This window comes from Triticum dicoccoides, chromosome 1A (genome assembly GCF_002162155.2).
Source record: "Triticum dicoccoides isolate Atlit2015 ecotype Zavitan chromosome 1A, WEW_v2.0, whole genome shotgun sequence".
NCBI classification, from domain to species: Eukaryota; Viridiplantae; Streptophyta; class Magnoliopsida; order Poales; family Poaceae; genus Triticum; species Triticum dicoccoides.
In genome coordinates, this window is record NC_041380.1 from 522,780,066 (window position 1) to 522,789,700 (window position 9,635).

General features: G+C 46.7%; 1 pseudogene; it reads left to right on the plus strand.

Moving 5' to 3' along the window:
* Window positions 1-911: 911 nt before the first annotated feature.
* LOC119354445 lies at window positions 912-5,876 on the plus strand (annotated as a pseudogene).
* Window positions 5,877-9,635: the final 3,759 nt, after the last annotated feature.

Below are 9,635 nucleotides of genomic sequence, written 5' to 3' on the forward strand. Positions count from 1 at the left end.
GAGAAATGGTGGTGACAAAAATTTCTCCCTCCGATTCATAATAAGTGTCGTGGTTTAGCTCAAATGTATAGTACATATATGACAAATAATTATTAGTGGAATTACCTTTCACTAACAAAAACTAGGGCCGACTATGAATCCTCTTCGCCAAATATGATTTTAGCTATATGACAACGGCGAGGCTCGACTATGCAACATTTGAATTTGGTCAACACAACATATTATCAATAGTGAATTTTCATGAATTTTGACAGTGGCATACATCTTAATTATTATTTTAGAAGAACCTTAATTAATTATATAATTATTTGACGTACCGATGTAGTACATGTGCACATCAACACGTTCGGAATGTTTAACTAGAGAATATGTTGGATTAATTTATGTTTAGTACGCTCGTGCGGGCATCCGGATCTATCGAGGACAAGGTCCACTCATGACTACTGATGATCTTCTAACTAATTGTTTGGACATGGTATACTGACAATTTGGTTACTAAACGTTTTCTCCCAGACCCGGTCTACTGACGGCTACCCATCTTATCTTCTCCATAGTTAGTTTTCTATTAAAGCTATGGAGCCAAGCATATATAATAATATCAATTTCAGGAGATAACATGTACGATGTTATTTTCATGCATTTTAGACGACCTACTCTATGCCACCTTGTCAACGCGCTTACACCCGACAATCCTTTAACACATCCATCGCCTATATATGTCGACACACTAGTATCAATGAGCTCACAACACCATCCATCCTGCAGCCATTTCTCTCATTAGCTTCCTTGGAGCTTGTGATCATTAGTTGATCAGGCAACATAACCAATTTTCTCTCTAACGTTAACTTCCATCCCTCATCATATTTTCAGTTACTACTAAGTCAGCTAGCTAGTAAATCCATATTTAATCCATGGAGACCAAAGCACTTATTCTGATGACCGTGGCCATGACCATGCTTGGGACAGCGCTCGGTGCCAGCAACACCGTAGGCGCGCCGGACGGGTCGTGGAACCTTTAGACCAACTACTCCCGGTGGGTTTCGGGAATTAGGTTCACCACCGGCGATGAGCTCAAGTTCCAGTACTCCGCCGCCGTGCACAACATGGTCGAGGTGAGCAAGACGGGTTCTGACTCCTGCAACAGCTCCAGCCCCATAGCAACTTTCCCGACTGGTAACGATGTTGTTCCGCTAGCCATCGTCGGGACCCGGTATTTCATCTGCGGGTTGAGGTCAACGTCAAGTCAAAAGAAGTGCGGACTGTGCAACGGTACCGACGGACAGGAACCGGCGTTGCTGCCAGTCCGAGACAGTATTACGCTCAGCTGCGGCGGTTGGCGTTGATCAGTCTAGGGTGGCCCAACTTGGTCTGATAGTTGTTGCGCGGCTGGTCTTACGTTGTTATTTTAGAGTGAACGATGATTGTGGTCCTTTTTTCCTTGTTTGGTCGTAGAATGGTCCCTTTGTGTATTAAATTCAATTCTTTTGTTAAATGTAATTGCATTCATTATAATTGGATTCAACATATCTTCTTGCAAAACCCAAATAATAACCAAGTGTGTAACCATGAAATAAATTTATTAAAGATGTGTTGAGTGCAATGCCATTGCATCCATCCATTATATACAACAGAAATTCAGGCAAAGCTAAATTTGTCTAGATAAGTAACATGATTTTTAAGGCGAAATAGTGGGGGTAAACACCCACTGCAATATTTTATATTATTGGGAAGTGTATGTACACACTGGTTTGAGATTAGCCTGAAAAGAAGATAAATGAAGAAAACAAACCCTAACAGACTGAGCCAAAAAAAGAAGAAACACAAATTACAAGACTTCAGCTCGTGAAGCTTTGAAAGCATTGCCATATTTCGTTTTCATCTTGTGTCCAGAAATTACAAGAGTTCAGCTCGCCAAGCCCTTGTTCATCCTGTTACCATGAAGTTAACATCATCAGCTCGGGACCCCTTATCCGAGATCCGCCAGATTTAACCCCGACACGGGCTACGTGGCTTAGCTCTCCAGCGAGCGACGTGGTGGCGGGTGTTGACGGTTTACCTTGGCCCTGTGGGTGGCGAGGTGCACGGTGATGGGTGATCTTGGCGTAGCAGACGACTTCGATGGAAGCTTTGCCCTGATCTGGATTTGGTGCTCCCATTCCGTCGTGGTGGGGTCCCCGTTAGAGCTTCTTCGATGTGGAGGGAGCTGTGGTCGAACGAAAGCTTTGCGCTCTGGCGCCGGCGGCAACAAGGCATGCGGGTGTTGTATTCCTCTTGGGCATCGCCTTGGACCTCTCCTTGGCGTCCAACTCTCAGGGTGAAACCATTCTTAGCTTCGGCTGATGTGGCGGCGGTGACGCTTTGTGTCATTACCCTCCTGGGGGCGTCGCCGGTGAGGGTGGGTCTTCCTCTTGCACGGTGGTGGGTTTCATGTGCTTCTTCTCGGCTGCTAGCTCGAGGCGTTTAGGTGCACTTAGTGTGTTTTTAGCGTTCTTGGCTAGTATTACCGATTTTCGTTAGATCAGCTTATGAGGTTCTTCTCAATGCCTTGTATCGGGTCATTTTGTATCGGCTTGGTTGTTTATGCCTTTATCTATAAAGGGAGCGAAAGCTTATTTCGAGAGAGAGAACGATTCGTGAACCAACTGTCCTTGATGGCCTATTACAATGGCGCGCACGGTGACCGATCTTGACCAAATTCAGTCGACCAACACCTATTACTACCCTTCTTGTATTTGTTATCCTGCCTTCTATATAATAAAGCTATGGTACGTAATTTGTGTACACTTGAGAATAGATGATTACGTTTTATTTTGCAATTTTTACAGTGACATACATCTTAATAAATCAATTATCGTGCGGTACGAATATGCACGTGCGCACCAATACATTCATAACGTTAATCAAATATTAGGTTCAAATAATTAATGTTTAGCATGCTCGGGCACCGGATCGATAGCAGCCTGAGGGTTTGCCGCCAGACCCAATCTACTCTCGGCTACGAATTCCATCGCACCATTATTAGATTATCATAGTAGAATAGGTGAGCCAAGCATGCACGCACCAACATGTATTTAAATTCATCTGGGAGTACTACTACTCATATTCATGCGTCTTACCTGATGATCCTAGTTTGAACGAATCCATCGCCTATATATTTTGACATAGTGGCATCAATGATCTTACGGCACATTCCATCGTGTAGCCATTTCTCTGTGCAACTTCCTTGGATGCTATCAAATTTCTGTCTAGTGCTAACTTCTAGCTCCGATCTTTTCAGTTAGCTAGTCGGTAGACATTTAATCAATGGGGCTAAAGTTCTTATCCTGATCATTGTGCCGTGGCCATGCTCGGGGTGGTGCTCGGCACCGGTCATGGGCGCGCCGGCCGGATCATGGGACGTGCAGACCAACTACACCCTGTGGCCTTCGAGAACTAGGTACCATCGGCGATGAGCTCCAGTTTCAGTACTCCACCACCGTGCACAATGTGGTGAAGGTGAGAAAGGCTGGGTACGACACCTGCAATAGCTCCAGCCCCATCACGATGTTCCTGACCGGCATTGATGTCGTCCCACTTGCGGCCATAGGGACGCGGTACTTCATTTGCGGCGTTCCAGGGCATTGCATTGCCGATATGAAGTTTCAAGTCAACGTGAAATCGAAGGCAGTGCGGACAGTACAACGGTGCCAAGGGACGGGGAAGCGGCTCCGGTGCCGGTATAAGACTGTATTAAGCTCGGCCACGACGGCTGGCATTGACCAGTCTGCGGTGGCGCGGCTAGGTCTAGCCATTGTCGCGGTTGGTCTCGTGTTGTTCTTTTAGTGACCGACGGTTGTGGTGCTTTTTTCTTCTTGACCAGCCGTGCATGCTTATTTGTGTATTGTAAATCAGTTCTTTTGTTAAATGTAATTTTTCCATTATAATTGGATTTAACATATCTTCTTGCAAAATCGAACTAGGACAAGGTCTACGGATGGCTACTGATGATTTCCTAACTAATTGTTTGGACATGGTCTACTGACGATTTCGTTACTTTGTCCTCAGACTCGGTCTACTGAAGGCTACCGATCTCATCTTCTCCATTGTTAGTTTTCTACTCTCTCCATTTTTGTATACAAGGCCACAAACACATATTACAGGTACCAAGGTAAAAATCAATGCTATGTTTAAGTCAATGTTGCAAAGCTAGCTTGTCATCTTGTTTGTCGTGTTAATTAATGTGGCTTTTCTCTCTCACGCACAACAAGCCAACCCTCTTACTCCTCATTTGTTGATTAATGTTGAAAATGCAAGCTAACCTTCTCACTCCCGCATGCACACAAGAGATATTAATGTCCTCGGGTGCTAGTACTCCCTCCTTTTTGATTTATAGCGCTCAATTCAAAAATCTCACCAACCAAGGTAGATGATGAATGGTGGAATACTTTTTGTAGTTTGCAAAAGCACCTAATTAATGCACTTGTTTTCCTCAAAAAATTATGTTTATCAGTGCATAAATTGCAATGCATGCATGCATAAAGTACATGCATTGGTCAAATTTCTCTTAACACTTGCATGCAATGATTTAATGCACCTTGGAATCTGAACATGTGATGGAAAACAACCAAATTGAGCCTTATAAAATGGAAAAACTAAAATTTTGAGATAAGCCCTATAAACCGAAAAGGAGGAAGTACGAGGCAAACGTCATCAATTTTGCCTCGATTAATGTTAGGGGCCTTGTATAATTGCAAATTGTAATTTTGATAGTGGCCTTGTAAACAAAAATAGAGGGAGTATTAAAGCTATATGGAGTCAAGCATATATAATAACTAGATGATGCCCCGCATGTTGTTGCGGGAATATTTTGCAGTATTTTAGTGAGATTTTGGTTACATGAAACATGAATATTTGAAATAATAGTTTTTAAAACTATATATGAATTAAATTTAATATCATAATAGAATGGAATTTTACATGCATGCATATTTGCATGTTGAAGTGGATTTTTAATATGCATAGTTGCATGTTGGGTGGGCCTTTTCTATGCATGTTGAATGATGAGGTGGTATGCTTGCATGTTGAGAGAAATATGTTAGTGGAGGCTAGCTATTTAGATATAGAAGATATCAGTTTCAGGAGCTAACGTGTATGATGTCATTTTCATGTATTTTTGAGGACCTACTCTATGTCACCTGGTCAACGCGCTTACACCCGATGATCCTTAACACATCCATCGATGTCAAACGACACACTAGTATCAATGATCTCACAACACCATCCATCCTGCAGCCATTTCACTCTTTAGCTTCCTTGGAGCTTGTGATCATTAGTTGACCAGACAACATAACCAATTTTCTGTCTAGCGCAAACTTCCACCCCCAACATATTTTCAGTTACTACAAAGTCAGCTAGCTAGTAGATCCATATTTAATCCATGGGGACCAAAGCTCTTATTCTGATCACCGTGACCGTGACCATCCTTGGGACGGCGCTCGGCGCCAGCCACACAGTGGGCGCGCCGGACGGGTCGTGGGACCTTCAGACCAACTACTCCTAGTGGGTTTCGAGAATCAGGTTCACCCCTGGCGATGAGCTCAAGTTCCAGTACTTCGCCATCGTGCACAACGTGGTGGAGGTGAGCAAGACGGGGTATGACTCCTGTAGTGGCTCCAACCCCGTAGCGATTTTCCCGACCGGTAACGATGTTGTTCCGCTTGCCATCGTTGGGACCCAATATTTCATCTACGGCGTCTCCGGGCACTGCGACGTCGGCATGAAGGTCGAGGTAAACGTCAAGTTGAAAGTAGTGCGGACTGTGCAGCGGTGCCGACGGAAAGGGAACCGACGTCGCTGCCAGTGACAGTATGAAGCTCAGCTGCGGCCACTGGGGTTGATCAGTCTACGGTAGCCCGGCTCGGTCCGATAGTTGTTGCGGCTTGTTTTTGAAGGAAATATGCCCTAAAGGCAATAATAAAGTTGTTATTTATATTTCCTTATATCATGATAAATGTTTATTATTCATACTAGAATTGCATTAACCGGAAACTTAGTACATGTGTGAATACATAGACAAACAGAGTGTCCCTAGTATGCCTCTACTAGACTAGCTCGTTAATCAAAGATGGTTAAGTTTCCTGACCATAGACATGTGTTGTCATTTGATGAACGGGATCACATCATTAGAGAATGATGTGATGGACAAGACCCATCCGTTAGCTTAGCATAATGACCATTTATTTTTATTGATATTGCTTTCTTCATGACTTATACATGTTCCTCTGACTATGAGATTATGCAACTCCCGAATACCGGAGGAACACCTTGTGTGCTATCAAACGTCACAACGTAACTGGGTGATTATAAAGATGTTCTATAGGTGTCTCCGATGGTGTTTGTTAAGTTGGTATAGATCGAGATTAGGATTTGTCACTCCGTGTATTAGAGAGGTATCTCTGGGCCCTCTCGGTAATGCACATCACTATGATCCTTGCAAGCAATGTGACTAATGAGTTAGTTACGGGATGATGAATTACGGAACGAGTAAAGAGACTTGCCGGTGACGAGATTGAACTAGGTATGATGATACCGGCGATCGAATCTCGGGCAAGTAACATACCGATGACAAAGGGAACAACGCATGTTGTTATGTAGTTTGACCGATAAGGATCTTCATAGAATATGTAGGAGCCAATATGAGCATCCAGGTTCCGCTATTGACCGGAGATGTGTCTCGGTCATTGAGGGAGTCCTGGGTTAGGGGTGTCCGGATGGCCGGACTATACCTTCAGTCGGACTCCTGGACTATGAAGATACAAGATTGAAGACTTCGTCCCGTGTCCGGAAGGGACTTTCCTTGGCGTGGAAGGGAAGCTTGGCGATACGGATATATAGATCTCCTACCATTGTAACCGACTTTGTGTAACCCCAACCCTCTCCGGTGTCTATATAAACCGGAAGGTTTTAGTTCGTAGGACAACATAGACAACAACAATCATACCATAGGGTAGCTTCTAGGGTTTAGCCTCTCCGATCTCGTGGTAGATCTACTCTTGTACTACCTGTATGATCAATATTAATCAAGCAGGACGTAGGGTTTTACCTCCATCGAGAGGGCCCGAACCTGGGTAAAACTTCGTGTCCCTTGCCTCCTGTTACCATCCGGCCTAGACGCACAGTTCGGGACCCCCTACCCGAGATCCGCCGGTTTTGACACCGACATTAGTGCTTTCATTGAGAGTTCCTCTGTGTCGTCGCCGTCAGGCTTGATGGCTCCTACGATCATCGATAGCCATGCGATCCAGGGTGAAACTTGTCTCCCCGGACAGATCTCTGTCTTCGGCGGCTTTGCACTGCGGGCCAATTCACTTGGCCATCTGGAGCAGATCGAAAGCTATGCCCCTGGCCGTCAGGTCAGATTTGGAAGTTTAAACTACATGGCTGACATCCGCGGGGACTTGATCTTCGACGGATTCGAGCCACTGCCGAGCGCGCCGCACTGCCACGACAAGCATGATCTAGCTCTGCCGTCTAACAGTGCCCTGAAGGCCGCACCCGCATCGGCTTTGACCCTTAATTCGGAGCCAACCGCGCCGATCGAGGATGGGTGGTTGGACGCCGCCTCGGGGGCTGCGATCCTAATGGCGATCGAGCCGAACACCAGCCCCGCACTCCGCGAGACTCATGATTCCAAGGAGCCGGACTCCTCTCCGGACTCCGAACCATTCGCGCCTCTGCCGGTCGAATCCGATTGGGCGCCGATCATGGAGTTTACTGCCGCAGACATCTTTCAGCACTCGCCCTTTGGCGATATTATAAAATCACTAAAGTCTCTCTCTTTATCAGGAGAGCTCTGGCCGGACTACGATCAGCGAGATTGGGATGCGGACGATGAAGAAATTCAAAGCCCACCCACCACCCACTTTGTAGCCACTATCGACGATTTAACCGACATGCTCGACTTCGACTCCGAAGACATCAACGGTATGGACGCCGATGAAGGAGAAGATGAAGAACCAGTGCCTATTGGACCCTGGAACGCCACCTCGTCATATGACGTATACATGGTGGACGCACCAAAAGATGACGACAAGGAGCGGAAGGACGCACCGAAGGCTTGTTCCCTCGAAAAGCAGTCAAAGCGGCGACGCAAGCGCCGCCCCAAATCCCGCCTCGACAGAAATAGAGATCACACAGACCCAGCGCTGGAGCAGGGCAAACCGCTGCCGGACAATGGCAATCCGGGTAATCAAACCGAACAAACAAATCCTATCAAGGATAATGGTCCGGACGACATAACGCCGGACAGACACCCGGAGCAGCAAACTACCCATAAAAGGCTTGTTGCCACCGCGAGGAGTCTGAAAAAGCAAAAGCAAAGGCTCAAGGCCGCGCAAGATACACTCCAAATCAGATGGAGTAAAATACTTAACACTGCAGCAAGGTACGGCGACAATCGCCCCTCCAAGAGCTACCCAAAGCGGAAGCTGCTATCCGAATTCGATGAGGAGGCCTCAGAACCCCCACAACCAAATATCAAAGCAGCCACCTGGTCGGATAGACGACCCCTCTACCAACACAGAGCGGCATACAACGCCGCTCACAATACAATACGCGACCCATGCGAGGGCTCGCACCCAAAGGACGGCGCAACAAGATCCATCTATGGACCACGCAAGCGCGCCCCAGCATACAATGCAACACAACAAACATCCGAGCAATGTGGTACGCCCAGCTACAGGGGTGCTGCACACCCCCTATGTTTCACCGATGAGGTGCTGGACCACGAATTTCCAGAGGGATTCAAGCCCGTAAACATAGAGGCATATGACGGAACAACAGACCCTGGGGTCTGGATTGAGGACTACATCCTTCATATCCATATGGCTCGAGGAGATGATCTCCATGCCATCAAGTACTTACCCCTCAAGCTCAAAGGGCCAGCTCGTCACTGGCTCAAAGGCCTCCCCGAAAGCTCCATTGGAAGTTGGGAAGAGCTCGAAGACGCCTTTGGGGCAAATTTTCAAGGGACTTATGTCCGGCCTCCGGATGCGGACGATTTGAGTCATATAACTCAACAGCCCGGAGAGTCAGCCCGAAAGCTTTGGAACAGGTTTCTTACTAAAAAGAACCAGATTGTCGACTGTCCGGACGCCGAAGCCTTGGCAGCTTTCAAGCATAGCGTCTGTGACGAATGGCTCGCCAAACACCTCGGCCAAAATAAGCCGAGAACGATGGCCACATTAACAAACCTCATGACCCGCTTTTGCACGGGTGAGGACAGCTGGCTAGCCAGGTGCAGCACCAGCGACCCCAGTACATCTGAAGTTAGAGATGGAAACGGGAAATCACGGCGCAACAGCAATAACAAACGCCGGAATAAAGAAGACAGCACGAAGGGCACGGCAGTAAATGTCGGATTCAAAAGCTCTCGGCCAGGTCAAAAGCCGCCCCCTAAAGGCACCGGGGATGAACTATCCAGCCTCAACAAAATTCTGGACCAAGTATGTCAGATCCATAGTACCCCTGGTAAACCTGCTAATCATACCCATAGAGAATGTTGGGTCTTCAAGCAGTTCGGCAAGCTCAACGCCGTACACAAGGGGGAGGATACACCAAGTGAAGACGAGGACGAGCCCCCCAAGCAAGACACGGGG